The following is an 11,372-nucleotide window of genomic DNA, read 5'->3' as shown; positions in this document are numbered from 1 at the left end:
TTTTCGTGCCAAAGCCACCAAAAGAAATTGCAAATAACCAAGGGCCAAAGTTTTCAAACAGACGTGGAGAAAGATGAGACCAAAGAACCAAAAAAAAAATATCTTCAATGAATTACCAAGGAGCATGCTTTTGTGTGGCTGAATAGATTGATGCCAAACCATTTTACCCCATTTTCTATGCAAAGCATGAGATGAGAAAAAATGAAAAGCCTCCTTAGCTGAAACAGTACCCGAAGATGAACCTGTCCAAAATAAAGCATCATCCATATGTGTAATTGGCAATGGAGTCTTCATAATCTTCTCCAAAAAATGAGGAAAAGAAGAAGTAAGGGCAATGGGAAGAGACCATTTTGCATCGTGAATAAAATCTTTTACCTTAGAATTCAAATGAATTATGTCAACCTCACCAATATTAGAGAGTAAAGGGATTCCAAGCCAGTTATCATACAAAAAAGAAATCTTATGACCATCACCAACACTCCGTTGAAAGGAACTGTAGAAAGAGGGCCACACTTGTTTAAACCCCAACCAAACAGAAGACTTCTTATAAGATTTTAGCGAACGAAAGTTGTCCTTAAGAAATTTGTTACATAACCAATCCGAAGCCGGTGGGGAAGAAGAAATAACATCTCAGCATCTTTTAAGAAGGAGAGAATGGTTGGATTAAAAAAGATCACGGTTACCTAAACCACACTTCTCTTTCAACTTACAACAAGAACTCCAAGCTATTAGAAGCATACCTCATTTAATGGATCACCAGACCAAAAGAAATTTCTAATCCACTCTTGAACCTCACGTAGCAAATAAGTAGGCCAAGCATAAATTTGAAAACTATAAACCAAGATTCCCTGAATTACAAAATTAATAAGTTGGAGTCTCCCCACTTGCAAAAGCAAAGAACCTTTCCAAGCTGTCAACTTGCAACGAATCTTATCAACAATGGCTTGAAAATAGATCCTTTTCGGATGACCCTGAAAGATGGGAACACCTAGATAAGTAAAAGGCAGATTTCCCCGACTTACACCAAGAACCTTTTGAATAATAGCTTGCCAACTGGACAAAACCCTAACCAATTAAACTACAAAACACATTGGTTGCGAAAAAAATATTTTTGACTAATAGAACATGAAATCGATGTTTCGGAAGCTTCACATGAGGTAAGACTTCATATTTTTCATTGTTTTAGTGATTTCAACGATTTCGATAATTATTTAAGCATGCCCAGACTGTTATTTAAGCTTCTCCGTTCTACTCTCATACCATATCAAATATGCTATCATTAGAAGGGTTGTACTCGAGTTAACGGTGGAATTGGAAACAAGGAATAAGGTTGGATGCCGGTCGCCATTTTTTGTCAAAATTAAAAGCTGTATTGATTAAAGCATAAGACTAACATAGCATAAGACAAACGCCTCTCTTTACAGATTAAAGCATAACACTAATATTGATCTTGAATTGTATAATTCTTAGCAAATAATTGAGGTGTATGATTCTTAGTAAATAAACAAGGATTTGATACGAATTTTTGGTGTACAGGATCGCGTACAAAGCAATGAATTTTTATTCTTGTTTTACTCAATATATAGCCCCGGTCATATTATGTCTACTAACTTGGAGTAATGAATAGGGCGGAAAGTGCACATTCAAAGCTAAAACAGATTATTAGCTCTAGCCAGCTTAGCTTTGATATATTATGGAATCATATTCACCATTATTAGAGTTGCAACACATTGAACTAGAGGCCTCATTTGAGAAGAATCGATGTTTTGTCTACCATGGTTTGAAGCATGAAGAGTTGAGAGAGTTAAAAGGTTTTGTATCCATCGAAGTGTTAAACACAATTGTGTGTGAAGCAAAAAGGTAATTTGAGGATTTGTTGTTTCTTTATGATGTATACTTATTAAACATATAATTTTTTTTTTTAAACAGAATCAACTCAGTTGGTGATGATGTTGTATCATGTGGCTGTACTCTTCGCCGTACACACCAACTCCTATATGCTTATGAAATTGCAAAGTATACGAGTAGTAGTCGACAAATTCCAATTGATTCTATACATCCTCGTTGGAGAAAGTTGGATATAAACATTGAACCTCCAACTTTTAGTCCCCCAATTCTTCCAATAAGAGCACTCATTGAACGATTTGTCAACTAGTTTGACGGTCAAACTAATGAACCCAAACGACAACTATGCATTAAAATGGAGGAATTGATGAATTCAAGTTCCACTACTTACAGAACCAATTAAAAAGACTAAAACCAAATGGCGTCCATGTAAAGTAGACACTTTCAAGTCTAGTCGCTGTTTGCCATCAACATTTGAGATTGCAGAAACACTTTCAGGTCAGTCACAACCCCCTAAAAAGAAATCAAGGGGAAGACCATGCAAATTGAAGCTATACACTTGTCGTTATATTTGTGATGTTTGATATACTAATTGTAACTTCACTGAGTAACCCTTGATTACTATACAGACTTATAGCTCCCTTTTACGCACTCGAACTGCCCCTACACATCAATATACATGACAGTTCCCTAAGGCAATAAGGCAATACATTACTATTGAGATCAATGTCCTTGGAGATGGTAATTGTGGATATAAAGTCATAGCTGAGTCAATGGGCTTTGGTCAAGATTCATGGCCTACGGTACGTAAGGACCTATTGACGGAAGTACATGGTTGCCCATTCCTATATGAGCAAGCTTTTGGTTAGAAAGAGAGGCGTGCTGAGATTGACCAAGAACTTGACTATTTTGAAGATTCATATGCACCACAACTTTACTAGATAAGCATGCCAGATATGTGCCATCTTATAGCTTCATGTTATCGTGTGGTAGTGATTTTTTTTATCTTGTTTGCAGTGGCTCTTATTTCTACCTTTATATGTATTAGGAGACCATGAGGCCGCTAACCTTCCTAAGATTGCTATTGGTTTAGTCAATAACAATCACTTTACATAGGTATTAAGAGTTGACTTACTTTTTTTGCAACATTAAACGTTGTTTTTGAAAGCTAATTTACTTCTTTTGTTTTGTACAGCTACATTTTGCACTAGGACATCTCATGCCACTGGTTGCATAAAATTGGCATAATCTTGCAGTAAACCTTTACGCCAACTACTAAGATCGTGTGGAACAATTTAAGTTGTTACCAAGTCTAAATAATGTAGCCACCATCTAAACTATATGTTTTGATTGTGACCGAGTTATGTTTTAGAAACTGAACTGAAGTACATAGCATTTAGGAACTATATGGCTTTTTTTATGGTTATTTTCAACTAGATTTATCTTACAAAATAGAAAGTACATAGCATTTAGGAAGCATGAATACTACAAATTGGATGAACACAAATATCCAACAACTAAAATTTGTTAGCCAACCATAATTTTCATATGAAAAATGCCTACAAATTCGGAAGAGCTTTGATTTCATTACATGGCCCAAATATTTGTTCATAAGATACTAAAGCAAAGCACTACTTAAAAGTTCACATGTGTTAGAATCACCAACGAAAATTAATAGGCTACACAGGCAGTAAACTAAAGTCACAATTCAACGAGCAGTGAAAGTTACAATAATGTGTATATAGAAAATCTGTTGGGTATGCTGAGAATATGGGGTGTGAGGATATTATGCGGAAGTACGTAGGGTGTATTAAGATAAATTTTAATTAAAATAAATAAATGTAGAGTGTATTAAGTAGGTGGAGTTTATTCAACAATATGTGGGGTGTTAATATAATAAGCCAATTTAAAAAGGTGAGGGTGGATAAATAAGGCCCAAGAATAACTTCAAATTTATGGTCTAAAATATAACCCTAAAAGTTTACACAATGCTCATATTTTGTAACAAATTTTTATTTTGTAGGTTTTGCATTTTATCTTTTTCAAATTTTATATACAAACATGGTTTTTATAAGTGTAAACATGAATTTATTTATATTGTAGACATCAAAATTTCAATGAAATAAATGTTGACCAATGCATTAAAATTACAACATTTATTCATTTCACCTACATCATACACTTACTTCACCTACAACCTCCACTCATTTCACCAACATCATACACTCACTTCACCTACAACATCCACTCACTTCACCAAAAAAAAAAAGGATGGTGGTGATTCATTCTCAAAGCCTATAAATAGGCTATTCCATCAAAGGATTAAGGGAGAACCAAGAGAGATCACACTAAAACCTTGAAGCTTTGAAACTCTAAAGCTCTCAAGCAAATCCCGAAGGATAAAGAAAGCCCACTTCGTTCTACTTCAAATCCTCCTTCAAGTGCGGAACTTCCACTAAATCCTCCTTCAAGATCAAGCCCCAACGGCCCTTGAAGAACTTCCACCAATTCAAAGTCAAGCCCTAACGGCCCCTTGAAGAAAGTGTTCATCGTTCATCACCTGTTCATCCTAAGATCAAGCCTCGAAGGCCCTGGGATCAACATCACAATCCATAAATCTACACATTACGAAGATCGAATCAGAGGCTAAATTTGTAAAGAAGATTGTAACCCTTAAATCATTAATACAAATATTATTTTGTACATGTGTTCTTGTCTCATTCATTGCAGGAATTTCTGTGTTTACATATATATTATATAATAAATTTATTTAAAAATACAAATCTGCTTTGTCTGCCTAAGCCCTGTCTAGGCGCCAGCTCACCATCATACCATATTGGTTGGTGTGATCTTTGTCTTTCCCTAAAAAAAAAAAAATTGGAGAGAAACTTGTGTGTTAGTGTGTTGAGTATTTACTCCTTTGTGTTATAGAGTCAATTCTTCATTGTCAAGATATGAAAGGTTGCAGGTACATTCATTCCACTCGAGGGACTTAAGCTCCAACTTGGCTTAGTAGGTTGGTTGGGATTTTGTCAAGGGAAAGCCTAAAGGAGAGACTGCAAAGATGATGAAGACTAAAGCTGTCTCAAATGATACTAGTTTGGATCATCCATTGCATATCAAAAGGCATGTTTACATTGCTTGTCTAGTGAGTTTTGCCTATCAAGTTTGTGCTTGTGCACTCTTAAAACTACATGTGACTTGAGCTTGATTATGAATATGTCACCATACATCATTTTATTCGTGTCCTATCACCTGTTGATAGGTGCTCGCTCTCACTGTGGGTTGTAGCTAACACTTTCCACGAAAATTTCCACATACTGAGGTGAAATTTTATGTGGCACAAATAAGCTTATTGTTTTATGTTTTTGAAAGTATATATAGAGGTTTGGGCCGCAATTTCGTCTTTCTCTCCTCGTAGCTTTGTGAAATCTTAGTGCAGAAAACCTTAAACTGGTACCAACCACTGCATCTTATAGAAATCATCAGAAGACATCTCAGTCTATCTATTTGCTGATGCACAAAACCGGAGGGGTCTTGGAACAACGTAAATCTGACCGTGAATCTGCAAGAAAGTAAAAAACACAAGATGTATCATGGTTCATCCCAATGTTTGGGCTACGTCTAAACTGATGTTGATTGTATTTCTTTGTATGAATGTATGGATTACAAGGGTGAAGGGGAGTCCCCTAGAGAAAGAGAGAGTTTGAGAGAGCTCTCTGTTTGTGAGCTTTGTGGCCTTTGTATGTGAGAATGAGAGTTTGAGGTTTGTGAGGGTGATGAGGCCCTTTTATAGAATAAGGGCTCCTCACTTATTACATATTTTCCCTTCCATTTATTACATAATTACATCTGAGTCCCTCGAGTATTTATACGAGGTCTAAATATAGAGGCCCTAAGTATGGTACAAACAGTAGTCCCCCAAGTCTTCAGTCAAGAGAGTCTTTTGGCTAGAGACCTGAAATTCAGTCATGTGTGGGCCGAAGTAACTAGATGTCGTCTAAGATTGATACTCGATATGAGTCGGTGCTCAATCTGAAATGATACTTAACTAGAAGTAGCACATGTTGTGAGGCTGCTTGGCTTGTGGTTTATGTTGCCTTGGTTGGCTCGGCTTATGGCGTTGACGGTGAGGGGGTCCCTTTTATAGAATAAGGGCTCACTCCTCAATACATAAATGATGGGCTAGAGTTGATGCTCGTTGTGAGGTGGTTGCTCAGTAGGCGGCGATGTTCTCTAATGATGGTAAAGGAGTCCCTTTTATAGAATAAGGGCTTGCTCCTCGATATATAAGTGATGGGCTAGAAGTCTCTCTCTAATGAAGGTGAGGGAGTCCCTTTTTAGAATAAGGGCTCGTTCCTCAGTACATGAATAATGGGTGCTTTCTAATGAAAGTGAGGCAAGTCTTCAGTCAAGAGAGTCTTTTGGCTAGAGAGATGAAATTCAGTCCATGTGTGGGCCGAAGTAACTGGATGTCGTCTAGGACTGATACTCAATATGAGACAGTGCTCAATCTGAAATGATGCTCAACTAGAAGTAGCACATGTTGCGAGGCTGCTCGGCTTGTGGTTTATGTTGCCTTGGTTGGCTCGGCTTGTGACGTTGACGGTGAGGGGATCCCTTTTATAAAATAAGGGCTTGCTCTTCAATACATAAATGATGGGCTAGAGTTGATGCTCGCGGCGAGACGGTTGCTCAGTAGGCGGCGATGCTCCCTAATGATGGTGAGGGAGTCCCTTTTATAGAATAAGGGCTCACTCCTCGATACATAAGTGATGGGCTAGGAGTCTCTATCTAATGAAGGTAAGGGAGTCCTTTTTATAGAATAAGGGCTCGCTCCTCAATACATGAATAATGGGTGCTTTCTAATGAAAGTGAGGGAGTTCCTTTTATAGAATAAGGGTTCGCTCCTCAATACATAAATAATGGTCTAAGTCCCCCAAGTATTTTTCATGAGGCCCAGTTGTGGAAGCCCAATAAATAGTACATAGTCTAGTCCCCCAAGTCTTCAATCAATAGAGTCTATTGGCTGGAGACTTCAAATTGAATCCATGTATGGGCCGAAGTGGCAGTTGTTCGAAGGCGGTATTTGTATACCCTGCACTGAAGCTTTGTAGGTGAAGCTTTGCAAGTAAAGCTTTAAAGCTAAAGCTTTTGTAAATGAAGCTTTTGAAGCTGGAGCTCTCGAAGCTGGAGCTCTGTAAATGAAGCTTTCGAAGCTGATTGACATGAGTGATGCTCATGGATGTTGGCATGAGTGATGCTCATGAGTGTTGGCATGAATGATGGTCATGAATGTTTATGTATGATTGGCATGAGTGGTGCTCATGAATGTTTATGTATGATTGACATAAGTGATGCTTATATATAATTTTTAAGTACTGGACGTACTTTTGATCACTTGGTTGGTGATAATAGCGGCAGGCTGCCGAATAATTTTGGAGTACTGAGTGTACTTTTGATCACCTGGTTGGTGATAATAGCAGCAGGGTGCTGAATAAATTTGGAGTACTGGACGTACTTTTGATCACCTGGTTGGTGATAATAGCGGTAGGTTGCCGAATAATTTTTGTAGTACTGGATGTACTTTTGATCACCTGGTTGGTGATAATAGAGGGCCTGGCTCTTTTGGGCATATGGGTCTTTGCCTTCCACATAACATTCTAGCCCATTATTATGGGCTTGCCGTTTTTTTATTTTTTTTTATTTTTTATGATTACCCTCTGATAGGGTTATACAGATGTCTACAAAACATAAGAAAAGTAAATTACATCATTAAAAAGATAATTGCTGGGACTTGGCGACAGCAAGATTTCTCCCTACACATTAACCTCAGCGGTCTAATTGTTGGAGGAAAACTTCACGTGAAGGCAGGTTTGGTCAGCAAGCATGGTCTCTCATACTTTGATACTTTTGCATGTTCTCCGGGTGGGTTTTTCAAAATGGGAACATGCATGATGAAATGTCAGTATACAATACGAGATCTGAACAGCAGCTGGTGTACTCTAGCTGTAAAAGGTTAGTATACTTATCCAAGTGCTTTCCTCCTTCCTCTTTTTCCTTTATTCCATTCTTGCTTTCTTAGAAAATGATTTCACATGGCTACCACCCTGCAAATAAGATGCAGGGGATGGGTCATTGATCCTATCCAGTAGGTCGTCTACAGCATACAGAACATCTTTGAGTTCGTCGAGCTATTCCCTTACAGCTGGGTTTTTGAACTGCTTTTCCTTCGCATCATCGAGAACTGAATTAACTGAAAACAGCTTAATCTTCAACTTCTTGAGCAGTCTGCTGGTGATCTTCTGTCCGCGGATGAAGTCGACAACGGGATGGAAGGCCAACCTATCAAACAAGATGGAGAGAAAGGAAGAGAGAAAAGCGCCGTCCACAACTTCCATCGCCATGAATTTCAATCCTCCAATGGATAGGAAGTTAGAAGAAATTGGATTGGGCAAGGCAGGTCTTTTGATCTCTTCGACCTCTTTAGGAAGGAAAGAAGGGAACTTGGCAGCGGCGGAGTGAAACTTGAACCGCTTTTTTATTTAGATTGTGCATTTTACGGCAATGGGTGTGGAGCCGCCGGCACATGGAGCCTCTCCATCCTCCGAGCCAACGTTCTAGCGTACGGGTATTTAATTTTGTCAACCTCCTTTGGAAGAAACGATGGGAACACATTGTGTGTACCTGCACCTCTCGCATTACTCACCACAGCCCTGCTGATCATACCCCTCAAGCTTATACCTTTCTTACCCAAAGGCGGCGACGAATGGCAAGAAGTGGTTGCGGCTGCTATCTTTTTCTCGAAGTTTTTCATGATCGAGTCAAGATCCTGAGTCATAGGATCGGTGTCCAAGTCGTCAAAGAAACCCATTAGGTATTCACTGAGTTGCTTCACCTCAGCCGAGTTGTGAACCGAGTCGTCCGAGTTATCTTGGACTCACTTCTTGTTAGTTCGGGTATGGTCTTCAATGTATGAAATAATACCAAACGATGGGTCTGCAGGGGCAAAAGCCACTGTGCAAACAAATCCTCAGCCATTTGGGGACTGGTTTTAAGTGCAAACGGTGACAATTCTGGCAACTGCAAAAGCTCAGGATCCGAACAACGTAAATCCAAATACAGAGGTATTGGCGCATGCGTCTGAAATGGCCTTCATGGGCTTGCAGTGGAGGGCGGATGAGGCAGCAAAGGAGGGTGAGACTAAGACAAAGCTTTGGAGACTTCAAGAGCAGAGGCATTCCATGACCTTGAGAAAAACTCCATTGGAACTCTTGGGCTTTTAGGGAGGTGGTCACGGTGGTTGACGGAGCTTTGGTCAGTCCAACGAGTGGTTAACTTGGTAGTGTTTCTTTCATGGAAGTGGAAATGTTGTGGAGGGAGAGAGAGAGTGAGAGTTAGAGAGCAGTGCGAACTTGCTGTAAAAAAGAAAGAATCTTTGGGGCTATTTGGGGTTCTTTTTTGTGCTTGAGTTTCTCTTTCTCTTTGTAAATTGGATGGGTGTGTCTCTGAGTGTGGGTGTTGGGTTGTTTGGTTCCTGGGTTTTTGCAGATTCACGGTGGTGAGATGAAAAAATGAAAAAGAACGACATAGCTTTTCGTGTCAATTCCCACAGACGGGGCCAAATGTTGATGCACAAAATCAGTGAGGACTTTGGTACAACAGAAAGTGTTAAGTTTGTAACCTTTGCTAGATTGCTCCGGTCACTAGTATGGATAAGTATGTAAATGGATAGAGATAGGGAAGTAAACACAAGATGTACGTGGTTCACCCAGATTGGCTACCTCCACGGAGTGGAGGAGTTCTCATTAATTGTGAAGGGTTTACACAAGTACATAGGTTCAAGCTCTCATTTAATGAGTACAAGTGAATGATTTAGTAGAAATACCATTAGGAAATAGTGTGAGAGAATGATTAATGCTAGAGCCAATTTCTCAATGTTGGAATATCGTGTCTCCGCATCTTATAAGGCCTTGCTAGAGTAGTAGACAGGCCGTTCAACATTACCATCCTTTCGAATGAGAATGAAACATATTGCCGAAGCCGATATCGATAGATAGATAATGAGAGTATCACCAAGCTCAAGTTTGGAGAGAAGATGGGCTTTACTCATGTAGTCCTTGAGGTTCTTGAAAGCCTCAGCACAGTTATCAGTCCATGTAATGTACTTCTTACTTCCCTAAAGTGCTTTGAAGAAATGAGCACATCTGTCTGTAGCCTTAGAGATGAACCTAGTTAAGGCTGCCACATTGCCAGTAAGGCTTTGGATGTCTTTTGAAGTTATCGGTTCCTTCATGTCGAGGATTGCTTTGATCTTTTCAGGATTAGCCTCAATGCCTCATTGGCTTATCATGAAACCTAAGAATTTGCCAGATCCTACGCCGAAGGCACATTTATTGGGGTTCAACCTCATTCGATACCTCTTCAGAATGGTGAAAGTTTCAGATAGGTTGGCGATGTGTTGGTCATCATGTTTGCTCTTGATTAGAATATCATCAATGTAAACTTCCATGCTCTTCCCAATCTGTTCAGCGAACATTGAATTGATCAGTCTCTAATAAGTTGTTCCTGCATTCTTTAGGTCGAAGGGCATGACTTTATAGCAATATAGTCCTCTTCAGTAGTGAAGGCTGTGTGCTCTTGGTCCGGAGGGTTCATGAGGATTTGGTTGTATCCTGAGTAAGCATCCATGAAGCTCAAGAGTTCACACCCTACCATAGAGTCTATAAGTTTGTCTATGAGAGGAAGAGGAAAGTTATCCTTCGGGCATCATTTGTTTAGGTCGGTGTAATCAACACACATTTTCCACAAGACCTTTTGGAGCATGAGACTTTCCTTGGTCGGATTCTTATTAATATTTGCTACCCACGTTGGATAATTGACTTCGCGGATGAAGCCTATGCCTTTAAGTTTTTCAACTTCTGCCTTCATTGCCTCGTACTGTTCAGCGTCATAGGATCTTCGCTTCTGTCTCACTGGCTTGGTCTTGGGGTTAATACTTAAGCGATGACAGCTGATATCGAGAGAGATGCCTGGCATATCCTCGTATGACCAGGTGAAGACCTCAGTGTTCTCTTGTAAAAAAGAGATCCATGCCAACCGAATGGGTGGTGACAAGGTGGTGCCAATCTTCACCATGCGATCCGGATAATCTTTTGAGGTAGAAATCTTCTCTAACTCTTTAGCGGGTTGTGCTTGCTAGGTGAAAGAGTCATCTCGAGGATCGTCGGGTTGACTGTTGCCACCGTGAAGATCCAAGTTGGCTTTGTCTGAGCTGGTTTTTATGACTTGGTCATGTATAGAAAAGGTTTCTTTGGGCATAGGCAGGTGTTGTTGCTTGACCGAAGTGTTGTAACATGATCATGCACTAAGTTGATCTCCTTTGATGTAACTATTTCCATAGGGGGTTGGAAATTTCATCAACAACATATGTGTGGATACCATGGCCTTGAGATCATGGATGCATATGCGTCCGAAGATGACATTGTATGCCGTTGTGCAATCAACCACCAGGAAGTTAGTGGTAA

This window comes from Malus sylvestris, chromosome 11 (genome assembly GCF_916048215.2).
Source record: "Malus sylvestris chromosome 11, drMalSylv7.2, whole genome shotgun sequence".
Lineage (NCBI taxonomy): Eukaryota > Viridiplantae > Streptophyta > Magnoliopsida > Rosales > Rosaceae > Malus > Malus sylvestris.
This window is presented reverse-complemented; position numbering follows the sequence as displayed.